The following is a 27,990-nucleotide window of genomic DNA, read 5'->3' as shown; positions in this document are numbered from 1 at the left end:
CACGTAGAGTGTGCACTGTGCAATGTTTAATAAGAGAGAGGAACAGGTTGGCCACCCTGTTGCTGCATCCAGACTAAATATGCAGGGGTCAGTCATAACCCTGATCCCCATCTAAATCATGCCTGTATGTGTGTATATGTGTGTGTGTGCGATAGCCGGGAGCAGTGCTGGAAGGAAGACACGTGTGTGAGGAGTGTGTGCATGAAAACACGTGCCTGTGATGAAGTGCTGGCGTTGAGGTGCAAGAATGTGAGAAGAGTGATCCACTGAGTCTCGATATAGAACATTATCAATCCAGCACTAATCACCCGTCTGAATCCCCCCACAGCACTCACACACTCATCCCCTCTTCCCTCTTACCCTCTGTTATCTGATGGACACACGCTCAACCACCCACCGCACATCTCCCCGCTAATATCTTGCTGAAGTGATTGACAACTCAACCCCGAGCAGACCTCCAACCTTAACCTGACCTTAAACCTCGCCTCACTCCCACATTTAATAACCTATCCCCGGAGAGGCTTTGCCCAAACTGTCATCACCTGAAACCAATCACATTAGTGCTCACATTCTTTAAAAAGGCAAGTTAATTTCTGGGAAATAAACACGCTCAACCCCCCGCGCCCAACACAATACCCCTCCTTTCCTCCATCTTAGGATGCCAATCAATATACCCGCGCGCATACTGTATATCGTTAGCTTCATAGCATAAGTGCCTAAGTCATTGACTTAGGCAATTATGCTATGAAGCTAACGATATGCCACACGTACGACGGGATCCACAATGGCAGCAGGACTCAAATCCAACGAGGTAGCGCTGTACAGGTGGGGCTCAGCACTGCGTGTGCGTGAGTGTTGCCAAGGGAACCGACCAAGCAGCAGTGTTCCTTGTAACAAGCAGTAAACAGCACCATCACCGTCATTTTATAGAGATTATGCGAGCATATGGACACGTGCGTGACTGTCTCTGGGATCAAATGTAAAAAAAAACACCGCAGCTGAATAGTGAAATGCAACGAAAGTGTGGGTTCCTGTGACTAATTATAATCATAACACATAGGAAGGTGATAATTACTGTTACATTGGATGCATTTATTTATTATGTAATCCCATTTTTGCGTTATTAATAGGTTGTTTAATGCTACGAGCGCGTTTGCAACTGACTGTTTAGGTTTTATGTGCAACGCAGACCAACGCAAATCACTCATTTAACATTTTTTTTTTGCTTCAAAAGTAAGAATTTAAAATAACTATATATATATATATATATATATATATATATATATATATATATATATATATATATATATATATATATATATATATAAATTTTTATTTTTATTTTTTTTTTAAAGAAAAACTGTCCCGGCAGTGTAGCCCATCCCCTCTGAATCGACCAGTGGTTCCATCCACCTGAAGATGTCTGAGACAATTCTCATTACCAGCGGTAGAAGCGCAGCACTTGGAAAGGGTGAATCAATCAGAGAGGGAGAGAGAAAAAGAGAGAAAGGGAGAGAGAGAGAGAAGAAACAGTGAGGGAGACGGAGGAGAGAGAGAGAGAGAGAGAGAGAGAGAGGAGAGCGAGAGGAGGGAGAGAAGACAGCGTCGGCGGCTCTGCAGTGGAATACGCTGTTATTTGAGGGAAGGTGAGAGCTCTCGGAGTACCGACACGCGCGCTTTGAGCGAAGATGTGTTTCAGGACTTGATGGAAGCATAATAAAATAAAGGTAAGTGTCTCGATGACATTCAGAGTCCGGGTGCAGTTTCGTGACATTCTGGTGTTTGTCTGGTGTGTCCGCTTGTGTGTGTGTGCGCGCGAGAGAGAGTCTGGCGGACAGTTAAGTGCATTTCACGCGCTACAAACTACTAATATGTTGGAAATCTGCGTGTATCATGACCGGATGTGATTTGGGAACTGTCCTCGTTTGGAATCCGAGAGAGGCCTCTAAAGGTGGCTGATATCCAGGAATTACGCGTGACAACAAGACAGACGTGTGTCACAGGGAATCGATTCAATTCTATTGATTTGCATGATTGGATTTGGTCCGTATGCGCAGTTCAAACTTTGCACCAGCTCCTTGGGATGTATTTCTTGTTTCTGTTTGTGTTCTGTGTGCTTTTTCAGCACAAGTTAATCTAACCTTGGAGATAAGAGGAGCATCCACTGTAGCACAAGCTGTTGACAGGGCTTAATATATGATCCGTTTAACGCGCAGCTTTCACTCAAATATACTCAATTAAACCCCCCCCTAATCGGACCAGTTTACAATGTTAATGTGTGTGTGTTGGGCTTCAGCTACCCTCGCTGGCCCCTGTTGATGACCCCAGATTTGGAGGAAAATGCGCAGGCACCTTGCGGCTTACGCGCGGTGGGTTAAGCTCTGAGTCAGAGCCTGGGGCCCCTCCGGCTGAGAACAAGGAACAGATAGATTAGGACTGATGAATGAAGATCTACTGCCTCTATCTGCAACACAATGATATGGTTATGAGGGGATTTAAATGCTAATGTGCAGTGTTTGAGAGAAATCCGAACCGACTGGGACTAGCGGGAGGAGATTGCTGGCAATGTGTGTGCTGTGGACCAGCTGGATGATCTCCTGAGTTTTATGACAGACAGAATAGGTTATTAATGGGGTGTAGGAAGGTGAACTGGGGCACTGGGGCAGGATTAGACAAGAAAAAGGTTGGAAGGATCTGCGTGTGTCTGTAGTTATGTGTGGGAAGGGGAAGGGGGTGTTGATGCACCGAGAAGCCCCTCCAACAGTGTACATTTTAGCAGATTTGCATGCCTGGAAGGAAGAAAATGAAGCCGAATTTCAGGGAGGTTCAGAAGAAGTGTGTGTGTAAAAGAAATTTAACCTCAGTCAAGTTGAATTACAAACACCACTAAGTGCGGCACATTTTCTTACTCTTAAATCCCCCAAATTATTATCTAAAATATACAGAACACTTTCTAAATTAGATGAATCAATATCCTTTCCTACTGCAAAGTGGGAAGCAGATTTATCAGTCAACCTAGACCAAAACTTCTGGTCTCAGATTTGCTTAAAAACTTTTAAATTAATTAAAAATCCCAGTCTGCAATTAATACAATACAAAATACTTCATAGAGTGCACTATACAGGTCATCGGATGTTCAAGATGGGCTTTACATCTTCCAACAACTGCTCACACTGTCAAGGCAATACACCAGACAATTACATCCACGCTCTTTGGTTCTGTCCACCAGTGCAAAAGTTTTGGCGCGAGATATGTGAAGACTTATCAAAGTGTCTGAAATGTAACATCCCAACTTCCCCCTTAGTGTGTCTACTGGGCAGCTTAGATAATGTCACTTCAGAAAAGAATATAGCCCATATGATCTTCACTGCCCTATGCATAGCCAAGAAAACAGTCCTCATGAACTGGAAAAATAAAAATAATCTTAATTCTAACCAATATAGAAATTATCTATTAGATTACATTAGTCTTGATACAGCCTCTGCCACCACATTAGATCAATTGCTCTGGGCCCCTTTTATCAGCTCCATCACCTAGTGGGGGTGGGGGGTCATAGTTTGGTCCCGCCTTCACTGTTGTGATTGGTGAGGGGGTAGGGACAGGCTTAGGGCGTCGGGGGGTTCCCCGGAGGCATCTTCCTTGGGGAGCTCAACCCGGGGTAGCGGTCACGTCTGGTTGGGGGCTCTGTTGGCTCTCAGGTGACTGTTTCCTCGCGGCTGCGTGCAGCGGGGCTAGGGGAGGGTCTGTGCTGACGGACGTGGGTTACTGACCTGGCAACCTGGCTGCCCCTGGGTGGGTCCGGGATGGGCGTGAGGTTCTGGGGGCGCTCCGTCTCTGGGCTGGGGCCCGGGCCGGGCCTCGGGGGCTTGGGTCCTGGTTGGTGTGTTGCCGGGGTTGTGGGCGGGTGGGTGCATGGGGGCCCGGCCCTGGAGCAGGGTGCCGCCGGTGCGTCGAGCCACCTGGGGGGCTCTTCAACTGGTGGGGGGGATGGTCACATCTTGCAGGAGCTTTCTTCTCTTCAGGAACTCTCTGCAGGAGGGGGAGATACAGGAGAGGTGGAGGAAGATCTCAGCCTGGGCGTTTACCGTCTTATGTAGTCTGGAAGATGTGTGGATGGTGGGGTGGGTGCAGTTTTCTCTGTGGTGGGGTTGGGTGGACTGTCCAGGGCTCTGTGGAGCCGGGGGGCGCTACTGCACTGGGCCCCGGTCTGATGGGCCTGGGCCCCCCTTCCCTGGCGGGTCGCGGAGGGTGGGAGTGCCTACTGGGGTCAGCGGGGGAGCTGGCCCCAGGGAGGGGTTACCTGCCCCTCCCTTCCTTCCCTCCCCATCTCCAGCTGCCTCCCTCTTCCCGCTCCTCCACAACCACCCACACATGCAGGGCCTTGGAGTGGGGGTATGTCACCAGGGTGCAGAGGAGGCTACCCCCCCCCCCCCCCCCCTGTCCCCTTCTGGCTGCCTCTGCCTCAATTTTATCCCACAACTTAGACATTCACATTATTCACACTCTCATTACACATACATATAGGATCTTGGGGGTGGGCACAATCACGGAGTCCAAATCACCATCAGGGTGTATACCTCACCCCTGACGTCGTTGCCCACCTCTCAATTTTAAATACACTTAGTCATTGAGGGCTAGCAGGAGGGACTATGCGCTTACCTGCTGCTCCTTGGCAGGTAGCTCCATGCCCTCCTGGGTTTTAATTGCACCTTAGAACACATATGCATCAACACTACAATGAGCGGGTGGAGGGAGGTTTGGAGTCTTCTCCCACCCCCATTCTCTGCGGCCTGCTGGAGCGGGAGGGCTAGTAGGAGGAGTTGGCCGTCCGACTGCGGTCTGGGGTGTGGGGCCTCCCTGCTGCTGCGGAGTCGGGGTGGTCTGCCTCTCCCCACCGCAGGGAAAAGGGTAACACCACCTGGGTCTGGGTGCAATTCCCCCCTCCAGGGGCAAGGGTACCTAGACCCGGTTTGTAGAGTACGCTTGGGGAGTGTGATTGTGTGTACAGCGTCTCTTTATGTCTGTCTCCACGTTGGTTGAGTGTGGAGTGAGTGCATATGAGAGCATGAGGGTGGGAATGGATGTTTGTGTCTGTGTGTGCCTGTATGTCTGTGTCTATATGTCAGGTTGGGTATCAGACGCCACCTCTCTGGGGACACCTCAGGCCCTCCAAGGTTTGGAGGCCTATCTCCACCCACCACCACTTCCCCTGCCGGTGGCGGACTCCCTCAGGTGTCGGTGTGTTGGTGGTTCTTTGTGTCTGGGGGTGGGCGTCCGGGTACACACCGGCTCACTCCTTGGCGGCCGCTTGTCGGGGCCTGGGGCCTGGGGCTCGCTCGGGCCCCTTTGGAGGTGGGGTGCCCCCGGCCTCTCGGCCTGGGGCTCGGTCACTCAGGCACAGCTGGGGGCCGGCGGAGCTCACGGGCGCGTCACTGCAACTCCCCCTGGCTTCTGCTCCGCGGCTGCTGGGCGAGCCCTCATCTGGGACTCTCCTCAGCTCTTACTGGAACAGTGGCGCGGCTGCCCCTCTGTTGGTCTTCCATGGTCTCTTGTGTTCTGGGGGCCTCTGGATGTCTGGAGTTTTGATCTCCTCCATACCCGCTTCACACCCTGGAGGACGGGGCTGTGGCCCCCCCACACTCCCTAGCAGATCATTACATGGAGAAACCTTTGGAATGCAAGCATGCTGATCCACACAGGTATGCACACATGGGTATTCACAGACGCGGACTAAAGCTTTCTTGGCTGCTGCCTCAAAGCACACTGTGCGCTGTCTATCTTGCGTGCTGCACAATATCGTTTATTATTTAGTAAATATTGATATCTATGACTAGCTAGTTTATTGTGATGGTGCTTTGTTTTCTCTATTATTATGTTGCTCTTTGTTGTTTGCTGTCTCCTCTGTTTGTTTTTTTTGTTTGTTTTTTTTTTTTTTTCTCCATACAGGTGACCCAGGAGTTCTTTTTTTTTTTTTCTCTCTCTCTTCCCCCCCCTTCTCACCGTCTCTTCTCCCCTTTGGTTTTCTTTCTTTCTCTCCCCCTCTTTCTCTCATTCATTCCCCCTGTCCTATTTATTAAAAAAAAAAAAAAAAAAAAAAAAAAATGACAAAGGATGAACTGAAGCTCTGCCATCACGTAATGTCGCATACTGCTGTTTCTGATGTCATTTAAAAAAAAAGAAAAAAAAAAAAGAAAAAAAAAGAAGTGTGTGTGTGTGTTTTTAACTGGAAGATGGCTTGTGTCAGTATGGATTTCCTCCCATGCTCTCATACTGCTAAAGTAGAACTGTTTGCTGCTTGCATTTTACACCCCGCAATTCAAAGCTCTTTACAGTACCTATAAATTTCTACACCATTGTAGCTAAACAGTCGAGCAAATGACCACGACATATACCATTTATGGGCCCTCATTCCACTGCACATCCTTTCTATTGGATCCAAAATAAGCCTAGAGACGTAAAACTTTAAGAGGATGGTAAGTTTTTATGTTGCTCGTAAAAGCATGTATTTCATCCAATCATATTGGTTTATGGTCAATAGTGAGGTAGCGAGGCTTCTTTCTTAGCTGATCGTGAACTGTATTTACAACATCACCAGTAACTGCAAGGTTCAGGCTTCATGAAAAGCTTGTCACATGATATCGCATTTAAAGCCAAGGTGCTCCAGCTCGGGGCAGCGCTTCAAAATATCAAGACATCTCACTGCCGCAAAAGCCAGGCCGGAATGTCACCGGAATTTGTTCATCTTGAACTTTGCTGCTACCCTCCTCCCACCAACCCCACAAACCGAAGCATTACCTCACTTACTGAAAGACAGCCACATTGTGACCACTCAAACAAGACAGCAGTCTATTTAGTTTCTGTGATGTGGTTTTTATGGATGGGAGGACGTGATTTCTTGTGATCCTCATTATTGGGATTTTAATTTTAAATAAAATCAAGAAGACCCTGTACGGAATGAGTAAAGACCTTGAAATAGGGGGAATCTAATGCACAACTTACAGTAGGTCAGATCTCTATGAAGTCCTGAAGGTGCAAAGTCATGACACCTCTTGACCTAATATGCATGTTATTAAAATTGAACAATGTCACGATTCACAAGGAAAGGTTAACACAGATTAGTTAAATGGGATGCAGGTGGAATGTTTTATTCATCTGATTTCCTCTTCATGGACTCTGTTCATGTAATGGGAACATTTAGACACTGGTAGCTCCAAGGTCTAAATTGTCGGCAACCAAAGGAAGGACATTTGGCAGATTTTCTTTTTAATTCTAAAATGTGCGAAAGGTGGAAAAATAAATAAAATAAAATATAGCAGTCAACACTTTCCTGAAGGATTTTCTGAACCTCTTCTACAGTCTGACCACTTAAAAAAAGAAATAGCATGTGGGTCATCTTGCAAATTTCAACTGTCACCTGATAAATTTAACACACAGACACACACATCCCACTGACTCCTTCCTGTGTCACAAATTAAGCACCGGCTGAGCAATTTCAGTCATTTGAGGAATCAGGCCAAGCTGCTCTTTAATTTCCTAGGCACACCACTTATGCATGGCCGATGAGCTTGATGAAAACAAGCAAGCAGGTTAACAGGGACATGGTAAATTACACCTGCACACCTGGCCTAGAGGGAAGGTGTGACTTTGAGATAATGCTCAGCCCCCCACTGCTCTAACGTTGTCGGAATAGTGGAGCCATTGCGGATTATTTCCAGAGGAGATATATAAAAGTCGAAGCAAATCCTCCAAAAACAAACACCCTAGGTGGCAAAGGGCATGAGAGGAGTCCAGCATATAAATGATTGCCCCCTAAAATATTGTCCCAATGATTTGTGCATCTCCCAAATGAAGCCAGGGTGCTTTTAATCTGGTTAAAGTGTAGTTTGCCTTTCTTTGTCCCCTTACTGTAAAAGGACAATGGACTGCATTAATTCGCTGCTACATTAGAATGCAAAGGGAGTAACTGTTGCCCTAAATATGGTGTCTGCCTGAGTTTGTGCATACCTGTGTGTTTATGCACACGCACTCATTTCTGTGACAAAGAGCCAGAGCCAGATAGAGATTATAGATGACACTTAAACTGTTCTAATCAGGGCAAGCTGGCCGCTGATCTCTTCATAGAGCGGCGGTGTCACTGATTGATGGCTGCAAGACTTGCTGATGTACACGGGTTGAAGGGTGAAGGGAGAGTCACCGATCAGCCAAGAGAGGCAGAGAATTGTGGGAGGAACCTCCGGCGTTCAGCTCAAAATGCAGCAAGACGAGGGACCCATCTGAGACGCTGGGATCGTATCGCACACAGTCGCCACGTGCTCACGCCACGCCAGAACCTGGATATCTGAGATTCTGTTTTTGTGCATGATGTGGCACAATTTGAATCCCCGCAACCAGGGGGCAGGGAGTGCATGAGCACTGACCCGTGCAGAGCAGAAATGCTAAGCTCCCTATGATGGCGCGGTGGGTATAATTAGCCATGATTGGTTTGATTGAGTCTTCTGTCCAGGCCTGGGTGTTGGCCCTTTGGGGAACATGATGATTGTCCAGACATTAATTATTGAATAATAGTTGGAAGATTGGCAATGGTTAATGACACAAAATGAAAGCTATAATCCATTGAATTGACATAATTAGAAATGGTGAGATTTCCCCTGAGGAGTATATTCTCATCATGACCTAAAGTGAAGAGCGACGCCTGAAAAAATGAACTAAGGCGATTCCTTCCCCCTCCTACCTCATGAGTTCATGAAGGCACATTGGGAGAGCTGCCTGGAGGTGCTCGAAAATCCGATCATCTCCTAGTAAAGATGGCTGAAAGCGGCTGTTTCTTCCTCGTGTCACCGTGAGTGGCAGTCAGGATGCAGTTTCGGTTTGTGCTGTCTGAAATGAGCTCACCAGAGAGAGCGGTCAGCTCTGAGTGTCTGATATTGAGTTTGGCAAATAGAAGAGATATTATCTTCTCCTGGTTAGATTAAGTATTAGTAAATGTGATTGGGTAATGAAGGCGGTCAAGCCTCAATGACCACCCTGCTTTACAGCTACTGCCGGCTTGGCTGCATCTATGAACAGAGTCTTGAGGGAGTTTGTTTCGGGTCAGTGGTGGCATAAGAGTTCAATACAGCATTGCAGAGTCGGGCTGAGGCCTTTCCTCCTCTGTCTGCCTCACTGGCTGGCTGTGCCGGCCGGAGGCACAACAGTTGTGGCATACTGATGCTGATGACAGTATAAATATTGATGATGGAGATGGCAAGAAACAGAAGCATGAAATTATAATCCTGATGACCAAAGTGTGATGCTAAATGTTTTCTCTCTCTCTCGCTCTTTTTTTTCTTCCTCTCGCTGTTGTTTTTACATGTGATTCAAGCCTGACACAGACAGGTTTGGTTTCCACGGCGCTCTGAGAGATCACAATGAGATGCCTGGAGAGAAGCGTGGGCATGCTGTCGCACAAGATGACACGTAATCCAAACGTCCTTTTTGTAGCTGGTTGGAGGTTGTCGTATTTTCAGGGGCAGCAATGGGGGCTGTGCTGATGTCACTGTGAGATGGCAGCTCCTGAGGTGGGGGTGGGCGATAAGACATGCCAGCAGCCGTCCCTGGAGGCCGTTAAGGGCCCCAGAGGAGGCAGTTAGCAAAGCTACGCGCCATCGCTGTGATAAATCGCAGATTCTGCTGTATGGTTAGGACGATTACTCTCGGTGCCATCACATGAACCTGTGCACGTCTTCACTGTTTGTTTTCCAAGTCCCCGGACTCCCCGCGATATATGTAGAGTGTTGACTCAGTTGTACTGGTTTATTTATATATTGTGCCCCTCTTGCATATTTCTCTTGTGGTAGCTTTCAGATTGGGTGGTGCAGTGGCGAGGTGTTCAGGCTCAAGTTTCTCTATCAAACTCAAAACAGTTGATATGGTAAGGCACTTCCCATACTAAAGCCTCAGTGAGGCTTAGTTTGAACTTTTCTGTTAGAATAGAGACTTAAAGAGTTAGAACATCCCAGACCAATCTATCTAGATTGCTTTGGTGTGAGCTGCTATGTACTTTTGGAGATATTGTCTGCCCTCTCATGAATACCAAAAAACTAGACCTTACTTGCCTTGTGGTGCTCAAAGTGCAAAAGTGGGGTGGTTGAGAAACGTGAAGAATCTTAGTTTTCCCGATGAGGCACAGAAACAACTTGTTGAACTTGATATAGTTATCTTTAAAGTGACCAAAGACCAAAATAACCAAGAGTTCTATCTAAAGAAATATACCGAAGGCGACCTAACTGATAGGAATAAACCAAAATACATAAACTTACCTGCCCAGCATGGGGAAAACATGTCAAAAGAAACAGCATCCCACCACTACAAACTCCTTCAGTCTATCAAGCAAACCGCATAGCAAAAGCTACAGGTGGAAACACGTGTGGCAGGTTGGAATAGGAGGAAGATGAATAAATCTCTGCCCACGATGGCACCAGACTGTCCTCAGCCTGGAGCCAATCATCTGCAAGCCGAAAGATGGCACATCAATCATGTCCAAGTACCTGCACATTTCAGTTATCATATATCGACACACTAAACCACCCGAACCAAACATCCCACAAGGAGAAGGAAAAACAGATCTGTTACACTCATGACAAAATACCATTGAAGTCGTAAAATTCTCTTTCCAGAAGTCATGATACATTTATCAAAAAAAACACTAATTTTTTAAAAATCCACAAACCTTGCTGTGATCAGTTTCACCTTAGGAGCTATTTTCTTTCTACTGTCTACATCGGCCAATCCAGAAAACATCCAGTTAGCTAATATGATGAATACCCATGCTGCAGTCATGGGTATTCACCTGTCTTTGCAGGTAGATAAAGACCAAAAATTAGACTGTGCCAAATACTAAATCATTTGGATATCCATTTGTTGAGTATTTAATTCTGAATTTTCAGATTTGGTTATTTTTTATAAAATGTTGACTGTATACTCAGCTTGTGTGACTGACCTCCCTCACACTCCCAGTAGTGAGCATCACACTTCAGATGACCTCACTGCTGCTAACTTAGTGACTTTGCTGGGAGATTAAGCGACTTTTCACACCCCTGTAGAGGATTTCTTTTAAAGGCATTGCAAAAAAAAAAAAAAAAAAAACTCTGGTCAGCATCACGACGACTTCTCCTGGCACAGGAACAGAGGTCTCCCTCTCTCTGCTGTGTTCACTGGATGAGTAGAGCTTCTAAGAGTGACAGAGCAGTGGTGCATAGTGCGAGAGAAAAAAAAAGTAAAAAAATAGTTACTAAATGAAACTGCTCACATCAAAGTTTGTGGGCTTTTAGAGTACCCGGGTCATGAATTCTGGCATTGCTGTTGAGTTTGGATTTTTGAGTACCATAAGGCGAGTGCCGTTTAGTTCTAATACATCCAAGAGAAGGCAGGCATCTGAACAGCTGATAGCTTTAAAAGCAGGGCACTCATACTAGATTAATTTAGATGGATGAACAACACTACAGTCTAGAGGACGGGCCTGTATCTTTGATTTTGGAGTGAACTGTTCCTTTAATGGTTGTATTTTTCCTCTCAGCTGTGGGTTTACAGTGACCTGACCGATCAAACAAATCCGAAGATAAAATAGTTGTTGTTTTTTTTTTCAGTTATCACGCAGTTATTTCTCCTCTTAGAGGCGTAGTCATTTAGAGTTTTTGTCTGGCCAAAATCAGATTCAATCCAGGGACTGTTCCACGGTTCCACACTGCAGGGTTTAGCGAACTGACACCCCGCTTTGGGAGCTGCAGAGCAGGGCCGCGGACGCCCCGAGCCCCCGCCGATGTGACGGAGAGACGCAAGATGGTGAGTGGTTACTATGGCAGGTTACTATGGCAACCTCAGGTCTCTGTGAGAGCTTCCATTTCGCACAGCGTGGGAGAGAGTAAGAGAGAGGGAGAGAGGGGGGAATGAGACAGAGAGGGAGAGAGATGGGCTGGAGAGAAGAACCTGCAGAGGAAGAAGGGTGGAGAAATCAGCAGAGGAGGTGAGGTGTGGAAATAAACATGCCTTAGGTGTAGAGAGAGGAAAGCGGGGCGAGGAGATGAGCACAAAGGAGGTAGAGAGAGAGAAGAGGAGTGTGAAGGGGGGAAAGTGATGGAGAGGTGTAAGTGGTGGGGTGAGACTAGGGTGTGAGAGGAGCCGATTGGAGGGCAGCGAAGACGATCACGTGGCGCTTTAGAGCAGATCTGCACTGCATCCACACGCAGGCCAGAACATTTCAACGCTGTTTTGTAATCTTTCTGGTGCTGCACACTATTTATCGCGCCTTCTATCTCCATTTCTTCTCCCTCACCTCTCTGATTCAGTTGGCACGGCGCTCAGCGGCGAGAGACATTGTGTCAGTCTTGGTGACTAGTCTCCATGGAGACGTCCATCAGTCAGTCCGTGTCAGTGTTTTGTGGGCAAAGCCTTATCGTGTTTGTCAGTGTGAGTGTTTATCTGTCTGTGTATTAGTCAGTGTGTCACTCATAGAGAAGGCTGGGGCGAGGCCTGAATGGATGGGGGCCGAGAGCGTGTTGCTTATCACTCACTCATGAACGCACACGCCGTCGGTTTGTTTGTGAAAAAGACGAAGGTTTATGCGTAAAACCGCGAGGATTCGCCGGAGACATTCACACAGATGCACACAAAATAAAAGTGTACCCACCTCTGCTCCACATGTTGCACGACACTTAGTAAATACTTATTCTCCCTTTTTCCACTCGTGTTGTCCGAGTTAAACGCTGAGCCTTGTTCCAGTGTAAAATCTGGCATCATATGTTGCAGAGAACTCCTTTGGTTAAATAATTCACTTTGTTCTGTATGTTGTTAATGTGCAAAACACCAGCAATATGACAGCATCAGTGCTAAAAACGTCCCATTTTATAACTAATCTAATTTATTTTTCTTTATAGTGAGCAGACAGTTGAGTGGTGTGTTGCAGTCATGTAACAGAAAATGTTTTTCAAATAGAACATATGCAGTCATAGCATTCTCCTTTGCTTTAAAGAATAGCACTTCACTTGCACAGGCAGTTAATATCGTAATCGTTTTTATTTTAAACTGTTGCTGTTCTCATTATTTCTCAGGCATTTGCTCATTTTTACTCTACACTATGTAGCTGGAAGAGAGTCCACAACTCCATTTGTGAAATCATGTATTGATGACCTTCACTTTGACCTTGAGTAGTAAAGGAAGACTTGTAATGACATTACTTGTTCTAATTAGAAACAAACGTTTTTGTGATTAAAGGTGCTCAGTCGGAGCGGCTAGCTTGGAGTGCGTGTGTGTAAATGATGTAAGTGTGTGGGGGACTCGACTTAATGTTACATATAAAAAAACGCTCTTGTTAACTTCAAAGTGGGGCTGTTGCACAGCATTGTTGAATCGCAGTGACTCCTCACTCCAATTAGAGATGCAGCGAGCTTTGTCCTGATACATGGATGTGCATCAAACCAGGCTCCAACCATTACATTTATACACAGCAAAAAGTGCACACTCTGGGGCTTTGCCACTACCTAAATAGTGCAAACCATTAAGCTCCCTTAGCAGTGGAAATGCTGAAGTGTATTTTGTCCTTTAGCATATGGTTCTCAAAGTGCAGCCCTTGCTATCATAATTTTTTCATAAGAATGAAAAAAAAATAAATAAATAGAGGTCTTTGGCACAAATTCACCCACTTCCAAGATGCACTGAGGAGAGAATAAAGTCAGAAGAGAGAAAAACTCCAGCAACACTCACTTGACTGACATATTTTGGCTTGTGGCTTTTTGCCGGGGTCAAAATGGAAACATATCAACTTTTTAAATAAAATAAGTATAGGTACCAAAAATACAAAACTGTGTGCTCACTTGGTGTTGACGTCCAAAGACATTGTGGAGCAAAATTTAAACATCATTCCACCCATGTTTCTTCTTGGACACTCCCCTTTGTCTGTGATTGGCCTGAAATCACTTGACCATATCAGCCCATCCTTGTAGATGTTTAACTTTCAGATATCTTTGTGAATGTAGATGACTGTTTTTTTTTCCGACTTTGTACCCGTCCTATGTAAAATGTTGTCTATAACATCTTAAATAAGATTGATTTTGATGATGTGCTCTGATAAGGCAAAAAGTCAAATATGTTGGTCGAGTAATTGAAGTCTAGCTGGAGTTTTGACCTCTTAATGCCTCTGCACACAGGTCTAGATACTGGTCGGTGATCACCTGGCAACCACAAGTCGCTAGGGAAAAATGTATAACAGCTGACTGGATGGCGACTGGTCGCTGTCAGTAGATGAAATAGATTTCAAAGAGAGTGCAGAACCAAAAACCTCCATGTGATGGCTTTGGTAGCCAGCAAGTCACTGTGGTTTGTATCAAAGATGCCAACTTATCTGCAAACGCTTGCCAACTACTCACCAGGCAGTAGTGAAAGGGCAACGCAAACGGGAAAGTGAAAAATGTCAAAGTAAAACTTGTGACTTACTGCTGCAACCAGTACATTTTAAAAAGTCCCATTTTCGCTTTGAAGGCAAACCAGCTTTATTTCTGATTTGCATTCCACTTTCCACAGTTTCACCACCATTTAACTGGGGTAGTCTGCTAATTCTCCAGAGGACTGGTAATGAACTAATCATTTGATTCAGGTGTGTTGACCCAGGGTGAGATCTAAAACCTGCAGGACGCCAGCACTCGAGGCTTGGAGTTGCCCACCCCTGCACTAGACTTTAGGCCTGCATGACCGAATCTTTAGCAACTCATTTCACCTACCAGCAACTTCCAACAACCACTGACTAACCAGTTTTCCCTGCAAACAGTGGTTGCCTCGGGGTTGTAAAGTAATCTCTACGCCTACTAGGACTGAGGCCTAGGATAACAATGCAATCATGTTATCACATAGTTCATGTCATACCATGATATTGCAGCCCAGCAGGAAACTAACAGAGTATGTCTGTAATTTCAGTTCCCCTGTTTTAGTCATCGAAGCAGGTTAAATCTTCCTAACAGTGACAGATACTGTCAATATTAAAAAACAGCCACCTTGGATATGGTTGAAAAACTCTAAACCAGTATGAAAATGATTATTAACAACATAAAGCACTGTGCTGAGCAGACATGGTACACACTCTAACTGAAAGTGTTTTCACTGATGTGTCCATTTTCCCCATGCAGTCCTCAATCATACGCAGGCTCTAAACTGGCTATTTGAGAACCACTGCTTTAACATGCCCAGGGGAAACTGTATTTGAAATGACCACAAAAAAAAAAAACAAAAAAACAAAACAAATTAATTAATTAACACCACTTTACCAGTATCACAGAAATAAGTTGCCTTCTGTGTAGTTTTAATAAGCAAAACAGTAGTGTGTGACCTTTTCTGTCATTGATGGGAATGGCAGCTGAGAACCATTTCCAAATTATCCCATCTATCGGAATTGAACGCCTCCAAGCTTATTACCCGCTATTATCAATTCTGGCATGTTTTTGTCGTTATACAACAATGACGTCAAACTAATAGTCGAGCTTTTACACACCTGAGTCATATACAGGCCTGGTTTTTTTTCCTACACTGTGTTCAGACTCTAAATAATAAGCAGCTGCACTGATACTGGAAATGTGTGAAGGCAATATATTTTTTAAAAAGAAAATGATCAAGGATCAAACCTATCAGCAGAACTGTTATAGCTAATATCCCCAAAGATCTATATATATTTTAATCTACACATTCTGTTCAACAGAAGACTTTAACATATATAATGCCTGCAAGCATGTCCAGCTCCATTGTTTTTAAAGACTTCACTACTGTACTAAGAGTACTTTTGCATGATTCACAGTTCAGAATGATCATTATTTATCCTACATCCTCTCCCTTTAATTTGTCCTTCTTCTGATTGGCTGTGCCTCATAAACATCAGGTGGATGGGGGTTGTGTGCTCACAACCAGATGTGTGCCTGATGTGACTATTTTAGGGACCTTTGGCTCAATGAAATTAAAAACATCAACTAGCAGAAAAAAATGGTTTCAAACGAAATGTTTGGAGCAGTCTGAAATTTCAGCACCAACTGTTACTTATACATACGCTCACCTCATTATTTGCAAAGTTGACCATGTTCATATGCAGAAAAAGGTCGACTTTTAGGGATAAAGGCGTGTTAACAGTTAAATATTAAGAGCAACAAATCTGTAAAACTGCCAAACAAAAAATATCCCAAATATTAGAGTTTTATAGGAGTACTTATACTTGCCAAGCCTCATGCTGAAAGACATTATGCACATTAGTTTGACGCGACTTCAGTGTGATGTGAAAAATATATAAATTATATAATTTTCATGAGCAGTAATGCAGTACTAAATGTAGACTCCTATGAAACATAGATAAACTTGATGCCTTCAGGTTCTTGTTAAAACCTCAAAAAATGTCAGATATTACAATTTATTGCCAAACTGCAGCGTCTGTATTTAGTCCAAACTAAGAATCATAATGATAAAAGCATAATGTGACTGTGACAGCCAACTGCTGCACGTCACTATTATCACAAGTGATTGCAGAACACCCACTTTAATGCAATAAATTGAGAAGTGTCAATGAAGAAAAACAAATAGTCATCTCCATTTGTATCCAGATAAAAATATTTTTGTTCCCTAACAGATGCATCCTGTTACATAAACCAGCAAAGCAAATAGAGGGCTACGAAAAATCAGTGGATTATTTTAGAAAATGACAATAATACAGAGCAAGAATTACACATGGTAATCTAAGTTATGACAGGCAGATTACACCCCTGTAATAACTGTAACAAACCAGCATCAATTCATCTTTAGCTGAACATGTAATTATGGAGGAGTGAAAGATAACTGCGCTAGCAACTCCGTGTGTAAGAGGATAGTGTTGTCACGATACTAGAATTTCAAACCCAATTTCAAAACCATTTTCAGTACCAAAAACAACAAAATTTAAAATATGAAAAAGAGGCAAAATTTCAAACACTCAAACTGACGTCAGATGATTTTCTTTGCTGCTCACATGGAGTTGTCAAGGTAGGCTGCCACTGTTTCTTTCTAGTTGTTGGTTGACAGCATCTATCTGGGACTTTAAGAGGAAAGTTACACCTTTTAGACTCAAATAATTATGTTATCCTGTTAAATTAACATAATCTATGGGCTGGACTGATAATGTTTGCTTCCTGGCTCCCACATTAACATTATGGTTTTGTTATTAGCTGTAGCTGCTAACTGCTGCCTTAATGATAACGAATTATAACAGATGGCTAATGTTGCTCCTGCCAGCTTAACACTTATGAGTTTAACATTGTTGAAACTGGAGCTATGCTGACCTCTCACATTGTCTCAAAACGTGTCGGTCAGTGTGGTGACTGCTGCTCATGTGTTCAGCTGCTAGTGAGGGGAGGGGCTGTGTGCCTGCCTGTTGGTATTGATACTGTTGCAAATGAGCATCGAATCCAATAGTAATTTGTATCAATTGTATCGATTTATTTGACAATCCTATATTCAGTTGTCCATAAAGTGTATTTCCTTACATTTCAATGGTACCTCCACCTAAAATGGGATACAAACACATTTCTGTTAAAAAAAAAATCACTGAATTGTTTCCTGTTATCCATTTTAAACTCTTAACCTCCACCTGGTCACCAGTGACCCCAGAGTTTGTGATGGTGATACGGTTAGGTTTACATCTACCTAGAGCTGGGCGATAGAACGATAACGATATGTATCGCGATATAACCTTTTCTCGATAGAAAAATTTAACTATCGCGATAGACCTCGCCGCTCTTGTCCTCTTAAAAAAAAAAAAAAAAAGAGCAGCCAATCCAAATTACGTAGCGCAGAGCCGAACCAATCACAGCCGCAGCGTCACGTCACGTGACTTGTTACGTACAGCACAAGTGCCAAGCCGCACACGTGTATTTGTTTGGGAAGCGGCCAGCCACCGTACCGCCCGGGTAATGGAGGAAATGAGTGTGCCGACTAGAAAAATCAACCGAGCGTGACCGAAGAGAAAACAGATGATGGTTCCAACGCCGGAGAGATTGTCGAACGGAAGAGCCATAGAAGTTCCGTAGTGTGAAGGTATTTCGGCTATTTCAAGTCTGACAAAAAACAGAGTAGCGTGCACTGTAAATTGTGCCGAAAGCAAGTCTGGAAATACAATAAACTGGTGCATGCGCTACGTCCACACGTACCCGGGTATTTTTGAAAACGCAGATTTTTCTATGCGTTTGCACCTTTCGTCCACACGTAAACGGCGTTTTTGGTCACTGAAAACGAAGATTTTTGAAAACTCAGTTTTTGCATTTACGTGTGGACTAGAAAAACGGAGAAAACGCAGCGTCAAAGGTGTGCGCATTTTTTGACGTCACACTGTGCACCACGTTATTGTTTCGGTGAAATGAATTTCTACAATACTGTTACTGTTAATTCTACTCTCTGCAGTGTTTAAATGCTTACATATACACAGTTACTGTCCCTCCACATATACGACTCGGTTCTGCTTCTATGCCCCAGCTTTGTTTACTTTTTCCCACCGAGGCTTCTAGACTTCTGATTGGCCAACATTTCTGCACGGTTAGGAATCTAGCTCCACCTGCTGCTTTGGCATGTTCATAGCAGCGTTTTCCTTCATTTCTGCCTTTATGTGTGGACGGGATTATTTTTTAAAACGAAAACGGAAAATCTCCGTTTTCAAAAATACCCGTGTACGTGTGGACGTCGCCTCAGTCTCTGACTGGAAGCGCTAATTCGTCATTCGGCTTTTGTCAGACTAAAGTAACTGTTAAAACTGTTTGAAAAGCTCAGCTATACAACAAGGAGAGATTGAGAATTTCCTTTTAGTTCTCAGTTTACTTGATATTGACAAAAGTTAGTCAATTTTGTCTGTTCTTCTGTAAAACAAACTAAGATTTATTTTTAGAATTAATATTTTGTTTCTAAGTGGAATTGACAATTTAGTCTGTTTTGTTTGTTCTATTTTGAAACTTAAACGCTTTAGCGGCTGCCTTTTGTGTAGTTTGCAATATTTGCCTTTATTTATCTGAAAAAGTCTCATGTTCCTTAAGTACATCTACCCTGTTGAACTTATTATGGGAAATAAATATATAAATAAAAACAAGCTGCTGATTATTTCACATTTTACTTGTGAGCAACGGCACATTTAAATCTTACAAATATAGTTATTTGGCTTATATCGTGATAGATATCGTTATCGCCTGAAATGAAAAAAACATATCGTGATATGAAAAAATCTTATATCGCCCAGCTCTACATCTACCCCTTTATTTCAGTTTTTAAAAATCTGTTTAGCATATTCAGTCTTGTAGATGTAAAAAAAAAAACCTGTAAAAAATCTGTGTTAGAAATCTGATTTAAAAGGTAGAATTGTATAGTTTCTGGATCTTTTTTTGTTTAGCATGTGGCTAAAATGCAACTCTAACCCTCCCTTACTTTAGGGGTGGACAATTAATTTGCCCAAGGGGTCACATAAAAACTGGGACTGTTGTGGAAGGCTGCACCAATAAGATAGACTCAGTTCTGGTCAATAATAATTTTATATCTGTAAAAAGTTGTTGGTGTGGACCTCCATAATGGTCACAGTTTCTCATGAGGCTTCTTGCAAAAAATAATTGTCCACCTTTGCCCTACATGGTTCACTGGTGAGCTAGTGGATGTTAAGAGGTTAACAATTTATTTCTATTCCCATATTATGGTTATCCATCTGATGCCTGAGAGAAATAACGTGTTTTGCTCAGTTGTTTTATAGATTGTGGTCACAGTTTTATTCTGTATTGTCTGTCTTTACAAAACGCTTATAATTATATTTATTCACATGTCCCAATTATAATACAGCATACACCTTCACACATATACATATTTAAAAAGAAATTTCCGATATAGTATGCTGGGACCAAAAATGTTCACATGATGCATATAAAGACGTGAACCAGTATCAATTTGTGCATCATGGAAACATGTCTGCTTCAGTTGGAAATATTCCACCTCTATCGCACACAGACCTCATACTCATCCAAACACACCCATCCAATTTGGTGGTCAGTTCATGCTGACAAATTTCCAAACACTCTGTCAGATCTTTCAGTGCCTCCACCAGCTGACTGTTGGACTATAGTGCAAGCAACAAAGAGCAAAACTTCCCTTTGTGTTTGTTTGAACCTAACTTTTAATTGTAAATGACATAGTACCTTTTACTTTTTGAGGATTACTTTTTTTCATTGACTTCAATCCAGGGCACGCAGATGCAATGATTAATGTTTGTTTCAGCAAAATGGCACATTATTGTTTTTTGGATTGAGCTGATGATGGCAGTAACTCATGCATAAATAAAAATACAAAAAACAATATTTATTATAAGTGCCAGTATTCTGTTTATTATATTTGTTAAGAGTGAGCAACGGATACAGTGTTCCAGATGTACTACAACTTTGTTTCTTTTAAAGAAACCAGTTCAACTTTGCTCATGCACATTGTACACTGACCAAAAAAGTATGATGATACACGCACTGAACACGGCATAGTCTGACCCCATCACAGAAATGTCACACACATAAACAGCCACATGGAGCCAGAGTTGACATGCTTTAGTGTGACCTCCTGCAAGAAATTCTACACTGAGCTAAAAAAACGACAAAAAAAGGAAAGCGAGGGCAGCGTGAAACCCAGAAATGCTGAACCAAGTCCTCCTCTCCAAAACAGCTGGGAGCAACTTACGCTCAGCTCAGAAACACTGGGAAAAGGTTTTAGTGTAACCCCCCCCCCACCTACCCCTCCAAAGGAAAAAAAAAAGTGCAGTTTGCATTGCTCTGTAAATCGCTGAGAGACATTTTGATTAGCTGCTGGCTTTGGCTTCTCCCCTCAGCGCGCAGGAATTCAGTGTATCAACACACTTAACAACCTTAAATACGGATTAATTGTTCACAAAATCGGCGTCCCGACTAGGCAGCGCCACAGAACGGACAGTAATAAGTGGATTTCATTTGAAGTAGGGAGGTGGCGTAGTGAATGTGACGATGTTAACATTAAAAAGACTTTTATCCCAGCATGTAATGACAAGTGGTATGAAGCCCCCAGTTAGAGATTTGAACATGTGGGGTAGGTAATGTAATGTCTGTTAATGGGAGTGCTTTAGCAGGGTGGTGAACACAGTGACTTTTAATCTGGAGCTCTATGCCCCCTCTGAAGGGGAGGAGGTCCCCGCTCTTGTAGGAGCAATTCTGAATAGATCAGGGCTCCTCTCTGCATTCAGCATCCTAATGAGAGTAACACCGTGTCTTTGGACATTTTGAGTAGGAGGGCGAGGTAGGAGACGGATGTGGTGCAGAGGGGGCTGCAGTATATCCTATTTGACAAGGATGAGTGGTGATTAAAATGTGGAACGCTGAATGCTCCAGTTTAAGAATAACCTAATCAGGCTTTTATGCTCTTTTCTAAAAATAAGCGCTTATTGTAATAATACTCCGATAACCAAACGGAATCATTTATTGCAGCAAACTACACCAAATTGCGAGAGCGTAACATCATCTCAGACTGCATGTCCTGTCATGAGATCACATTAAGGAGTTTATTGAATAGGGAGAAAATGGGTTTGGGGGGGTGGGGGGATTATTATTGTCTAATTAATAGTTTATCACACCACCATAAGCTCTATTGACCTTCTGTAGGTTACGCCAAAGAGCACAAAATTACAGTTTAGCTCAAGTGGAAACAAGACATTATAAGACATAAAAAGTGAATTCACTACCATTGATATTATAAAAATGTCATATTTATTACAACTCCTATTCTGATGCAGTCAGGCTCTGAAAAGCCTCTTCAGTGGCATCATTGTCACATCTTAAAAAAATACAGCCTACTTAGCTTTGAGAGTCTTATTCATTTGTGTGTGTGCGTCTTTAAAATTAGTCCTTAAATGTAACAACAGGCTGCCTGCAAGGCGTTTATCTTAGATATTGCTAAAGACAGTAACAGAGTGACTTGAAGCATGACAACTATAAAATATCACTCTACACACCTAAATTTAGACAATAAAAGGCAATCATATTAATTACAGATATGAGCTCTTTCCCTGCAAAGGTTAGGGGTTGTCGAAGAGCAAAGTAGGACTGTAGCTGTTTTATCTATTAATAAATTAAAGTATTACTTTTCAGAGATATATTTAAAACGGTGTACCCTGTTTTGTGTATTTATTGTAGTTTTTATATTTTGTGTGTTCTGTATTATATGAGAATGAAAACTGTATTTTTTTTTTAACCCATTGCATGTTAAAAAGCTCAGCTAAGGACAAAGGTTAAATAAATGTAACTCAACTGGAACACAAATAACAGGAGTGAAAATGAAAACGGGTCAAAATTAATACTGCCTTGTGTATTTAGTTAAACCAGAAATCAGTTTTATTATTTGACGATGGAAATTGTTAGAGCCAATCCATAGAAGAATATTTTCGGTACTGTTTGGTTTATTGTGTTACATGTTTGATTTGTATAAGATGTTATGAGGAAAATATATACTGTGTGTTTAATTTGTGTTGGGTAAGATGAGCACTGTATGCCGTACGTGTGGTAGTGGAATAGAATGAGCCAGCACAGCATTGGAAATGTGCGCTGTTGCAGCAAACAGTTTTTTGACTATGACATTGTGATATGATAGCTTTGTTTGTATGTATGAGTCAGAAATAAACCTGGACAGCTCACATTAAGAAGGGGAAGAATTATTTTTTCAAAGCTTGGGACAGAAATTCGCCACTACAGAAATATTAATGAGCTTTTAATCTTTTTGTAATGTAATCTAATTTAATTTTTTTTTATATCTCAAATGATGTGTGAACAAAGTTTTTAAGTAAATATTGATTCTAGCTGAATAGAAACAGAGGCTTAGGCAGAAACTTGCAGAGAGAGGTAAAGTTTTCTCGACGGATGAATGGGATGTGGGTTTGGCTAAAGGAGTGCAACACCACATCCGTCTGGCTGACCATACCTGCTTTTGAGAGCGGTCCCATCGTGTTGCCCCAGCTGATTTAGATGACTTACACAACCACCTTCAAGGACTTCTGGCAGCAGGAATAATAAAAAAAATGAAGGAGTCCCTATGCTTCCCCCATTGTCCTGGCACGAAAGAAAACGGGGCGGTTGCACATGTGTGTGGACTATCGAGCCTTGAATCGCAGAACTATTCCTGTACTATTCAATACACAGTTCCTCGTACTGATGAGGTTTTGGACTGTTTATCTGGAAGCAGGTGGTTCTCAGTCTTGGATTTGCAAAGTGGATAGTACCAAATTTTCATGGCCGAAGAGGACAAGGAGAAAATTGCTTTCAAATGTCTTTGGGATTCTTTCAGTTTGAGAGGATTCCCCAGGGGATAACAGGAGCTCCTGCAACCTTTCAAAGGGTAATGGACAAAGCGGTGGGAGACATGCACATGATTAAGGTAATAGTGTACCTTGAAGATTTGACAGTGTTTGGAAGGACTTTGGAAGAACATGAGCAGAGACTAATCAATGTTCTCGACAGACTTCCGGCATGAATACATTTGGACCAGGGACATGATTTCGAGAGTAAGCTGATTCAAGATCTTCTAAGAGTGTAAGGAATCTGAAATCCCGGACAACCCTTTATCATCCCCAAGGAGATCCACAGCCGGAGAGATTTAACCGGACGTTACTTTCCATTGTGGCAACCTTGGATCCCAAGAAGAAATACATGTGTAATCATTCCATCAGTCATGTAGCACACGTGTACAATTGCACACAGAATGAAGCAACTGGGTACTCACCCTACTTGCGTATGTTTGGTAGAGAGGCCCTGTTGCCCATGGACATCTGTTTCACATTCAAGGATGAGACACAAAGATGCTTGACGGATCACAGATACATAATTAAACTGAATTGCAACAAGCTTACCGCCTAGCAGCACAGACTGCTGAAAAAACTGGAGGTGCTATACGTTGGGCTATGTCCTTTGTGAAAGCAGTCTTGGATTTCACCATGTAGTTTGAGTCATCATTGGAGATCTCCATGATGTGATGCAGATGGCAGAAAGCAGGTAAAACCACAAATCTGTAGTAGACAGTTCAAGAAAGTAATTATTAATCTACACAATAACTCAACCATATAGCTTTTTGAAGAAACAGTAACAATAAGTTAGAAATAGTTTTATTTACCTGCATTGCTCAAGAACAGTTGCCAGCTTTTGGAGTATTACCAGCTCTGATGGAGTTTGTGCTTTTGTTTGTCTAAAGCAGCAAAAACAGCCTCTTGATTCTTTAGTAGACGAGAAACCATATCCAGCGTTGAATTCTACTTTGTGGAAACATCCTGTATGATTGGTTCTTTCTCTTGCCCCAGTCTTGTTTGCTCCTGGTGTAGTTCCTCCATATTAGAAGGGCTGTCTGTAATGCATCTAATTTTGCTTGCTTCTATCTTCTACCACTGATAGTGGTCTACAGTCCAGAGCAATCCATTTTGCGAGAGAATTTGTAAGTTTGTCCAATGTTGACTTACTAATTTTGGTCCTGAAGCCAGTTATTTGAGCTGCCGAACTGGCACTGCTAGCGCTAACAGTTCCCACAGTTTCTGTGCTCGCTGCAACATGTTTTGCATTTAGATGGTGACGTAAGGTTGAAGTGCTTCGATGGTATGCCAACTCCTTTTTTGCACAGTTTGCACAAAATCACACTTTTATCAAGGCTTCTGTTGGGTAGTCTTTTGAAATTAAACTTGCCTCTGATCAGTCCTAGCAATACGCTTTGTTCTGATTCTTTGTAGCTCTGATGGGTGCATCGGTAAAATCGGTATACCAGGAAGTCGTGCATTGACAAAAGTTCCCCTTTGCTTGGAATGCAAAGTGTGATTAAATGTGTTATTTTTTAACGCACTATTTTTAATTGCAATTAACACATAAATTTGAGAGGTGTATTGGATTTGCTTAAATAACTGTGATATCATTTGTGTTAATAAGGGTGTGTTTTGTACATTATTTATCCTGCCCTTAGGTTCACTAAACTAAACTTTTTGTGCTAAAGAGTTGTCTAGGGTTGCTTCTTTTTTTTTAATAATAATAGATTGCATTTATATAGCGCTTTTCGAGAACCTCAAAGCACTGTACAACTCCACTATTCATTCACTCTCGCATTCACACACTGGTAGAGGCAAGCTACAGTTGTAGCCACAGCTGCCCTGGGGCAGACTGACAGAAGCGAGGCTGCCATATCGCGCCATCGGCCCCTCTGGCCATCACCAGTAGGCGGTAGGTGAAGTGTCTTGCCCAAGGACACAACGACCAAGGCTGTCCAAGCTGGGGTTCGAACCGGCAACCTTCCGATTACAAGACAAACTGCCAACTCGTGAGCCACGATTACTGTCAGTCCAACCTGCAGGCAAGGGATTTACTGTTAGTTTCCCTGATTCCTGTCCATACCAGAACCATTTGTGGTATCTGGGCTGTAACGAACCCCACCTAGGGGATCGAAACTGAGGTAAAGTGGGTTTAGACTCAGTATAATGGGTGGACAACAGTGCTAACCATGGGTGTCTCTGTGAATTCTGTCTGAATTCACAGAGACATTTAAATGCCAAAAATTACTTTTTTCCCTGCACTTTGTTATTTTTACCAACTCATCCAAACCTGAGAAATCAGTGAAACTAAGCAAATTTCAAAAACAGCAAATATACCCCCTCCACACCCTTCGACTACAAATTTCCTAGACCTCTTAGTTTTTTGGTTTTTTTTATTAATCAAAATCTGACAGTCTAAGTGAAACTAAGCAGAGGACATACATATAGTCAGGTTATATTTTATAGTTTTGGATCTTTCTTTGATTTCTATCTGTTTCTCTTACACAGTTAGCTACCATGATTCTATTTGGTGATAATTAAAACATGAAATCCCAAATAAGATAAGCGACCCCTATATACTGCCCACTCCTCATTAAGGGGTTAATTAAACAGGAGTACATTATGATTAGCTAGCAAGCCGAGAAATGATTTGAATTTGACTGTAAAGCATAAAGAAGTCCTTTGACATTAATTCCGTTTACCTCATAAGGACTGATAAGATTACATATCTCGGGATGACAATGAATGTACTTCCATGTTTGTCTTTGCAGATGCATATCTCAGCTTCAGCGTGCTTTGGGCTTGTTTCATCTGTGATAATAGGAATTTGCTCTCGAAACCAAATTCTCCACCTTCTCTCCCACTCACAGTCTCCCTTCTCTCCTATTACAACATACCAGCCATTTAATGATATCTGCTATCAAACACGTATTGACTCAATCTAATTCGAATATGTTGCTCCATAAGCTGAAATCATTACATGCAATATCAGGGAGTAAAAACTCAATACAGTATAGAATGGTGGTGTTTTTGCTTGAATGTAGCATAGTGCTGTAATACACCCCTGTCCTTAAGTCCCTGTTGAGGGGATGGGGGATTTATTGACTGGTTTAATTGATTCACCTGTACTAACATCTAACGTCTCTGAATATTTCAATAACCCAGGGGCCTCCTTCCCCTGGGAGCCAGACATGAATCAGGTATAACAGAGACAACACAAAGGGCGTTAGTATGCTATTAGTCACACTCCTTACAGTTTGTGTGTGTGTGTGGGCAAGTGACGTCAGGGCTTCATTCACCAGCAAGGCCAGTGCTCGTCCGGCTTTCTTTCATTGCCAGAGGGTGGGAGGGTAAACACAGTGGATGAGGCCGACAGAAGGAAGGAAGTGGGAGAGCATGGGGCTTCCTCTCTCCCATCCAGCACAATGTAACACAGCAGCATCACCCCCTCAGCGCCCCCACCATTTAAAAACTATTCACAAGTACCTTCTGTCATAGCCCCATATTCCCATACCCAACCCCCCTGCTCCATCATTAAAAAGAGAAAGCCCTGTGCGTGACTCGGCTACTTCTGCGGAATAAAACTCTCTCTCTCAGTCCCGCTCCCCCTTCTTTTTTTTGTTTTCCATTAAATCAGTGCTCCTGTGTCCTGATGCAGAATTCCCCCTTTCATTTTTTTAAAAGCCCCCTGGTCTTTCATCCCAAAGTCAATTTTGCCTGGCAGTTAGTCAAATGCTTTAAATGTGTATAAGTGCCTGTGAAGAGGGTAAGCTTTAAGTGTGATAGACTACCCTGGGACCAAAGCGGGGCTGGGAGTGAAGGAAAAATGAGGCTAGATGAACATGAACAGACTGGGCTAAAAATTAATGCTGGTTGGTAGCAGACTGTGGAAGGTCTGGATGGGATTATAATGGGCTGATTATGGTGAAACTGTCTCTGTGGCGGGATTACCATTTGACATTATGGCTGGCTGCTGAAACAAGTGAAATGTGTTTCCCCGCATTCAGATTTTTAATATTGTAACTCTTTTTTTGTTGTCGTTTTACTTTGGCGGTACGGTTTATATTTAGATTGACCTCTGTATACTCGGATGCTTTTCTGCACGAGTTGCTTTCCTTGGTCGGGATAAACAAGACAATGCAGGCTGAGTGAGAAGTGCCTGCTAAGTGAAAATTTAGTGGTTGTTTTATGTTAACCAGCAGACACTGGGGGTAATCATATTAGCGCTGATTTATCACATCCTAAATTTGTCTGCTTCTTATGAGCTGTGCAGCACAGAGATCACACTTGCGATAGACCAGCACGGCCTCGACCCGCCTAGGCCTGAAGAAACGATCGTCTAGGAAAGTGAAGACCTCGCTCCAGCCTCCTACTTGATTGTATTGCAATCTGTCATATTCCCTTCTAATAAGACGCAGTGAGATGAGACTGATTTGGTTTGGCGCTGTGTGTTCAAATGCAGTTCACTGGAGGGGCCGGCCTCTTTTGGATATCTGAGTCACTTTAAGAAATTATGATTGAGCTGATCTGGTATTTAGACATTTGTCTCCTGGTCAAATCACATCTATATGATGAGAAAACTGCCACGTCTCTCTGGTAGACAGCTGGATGCTGCATGCACTCACTTGTGAAAGACTGGATTTTGACTA

The 27,990-nt window shown here is 42.9% G+C and overlaps 1 protein-coding gene across 1 annotated transcript in view; it reads left to right on the top strand.

The window, feature by feature from the left end:
• Positions 1-1,470: 1,470 nt before the first annotated feature.
• lrrc4ba (leucine rich repeat containing 4Ba) overlaps positions 1,471-27,990 on the top strand; it is a 51,983-nt gene continuing 25,463 nt past the window's right edge. Inside the window, exon 1 of the mRNA XM_080905317.1 lies at positions 1,471-1,727. The gene's annotated coding sequence lies outside the window, so the exon portion shown is untranslated. The remainder of the gene's footprint in view (positions 1,728-27,990) is intronic.

The sequence above is a fragment of the Rhamphochromis sp. 'chilingali' genome (assembly GCF_963969265.1).
Source record: "Rhamphochromis sp. 'chilingali' genome assembly, chromosome: 15".
Classification (NCBI taxonomy): Eukaryota; Metazoa; Chordata; class Actinopteri; order Cichliformes; family Cichlidae; genus Rhamphochromis; species Rhamphochromis sp. 'chilingali'.
The sequence above is the reverse complement of the archived record's forward strand: the minus strand, read 5'-3'. Positions and strand labels throughout refer to the sequence as shown.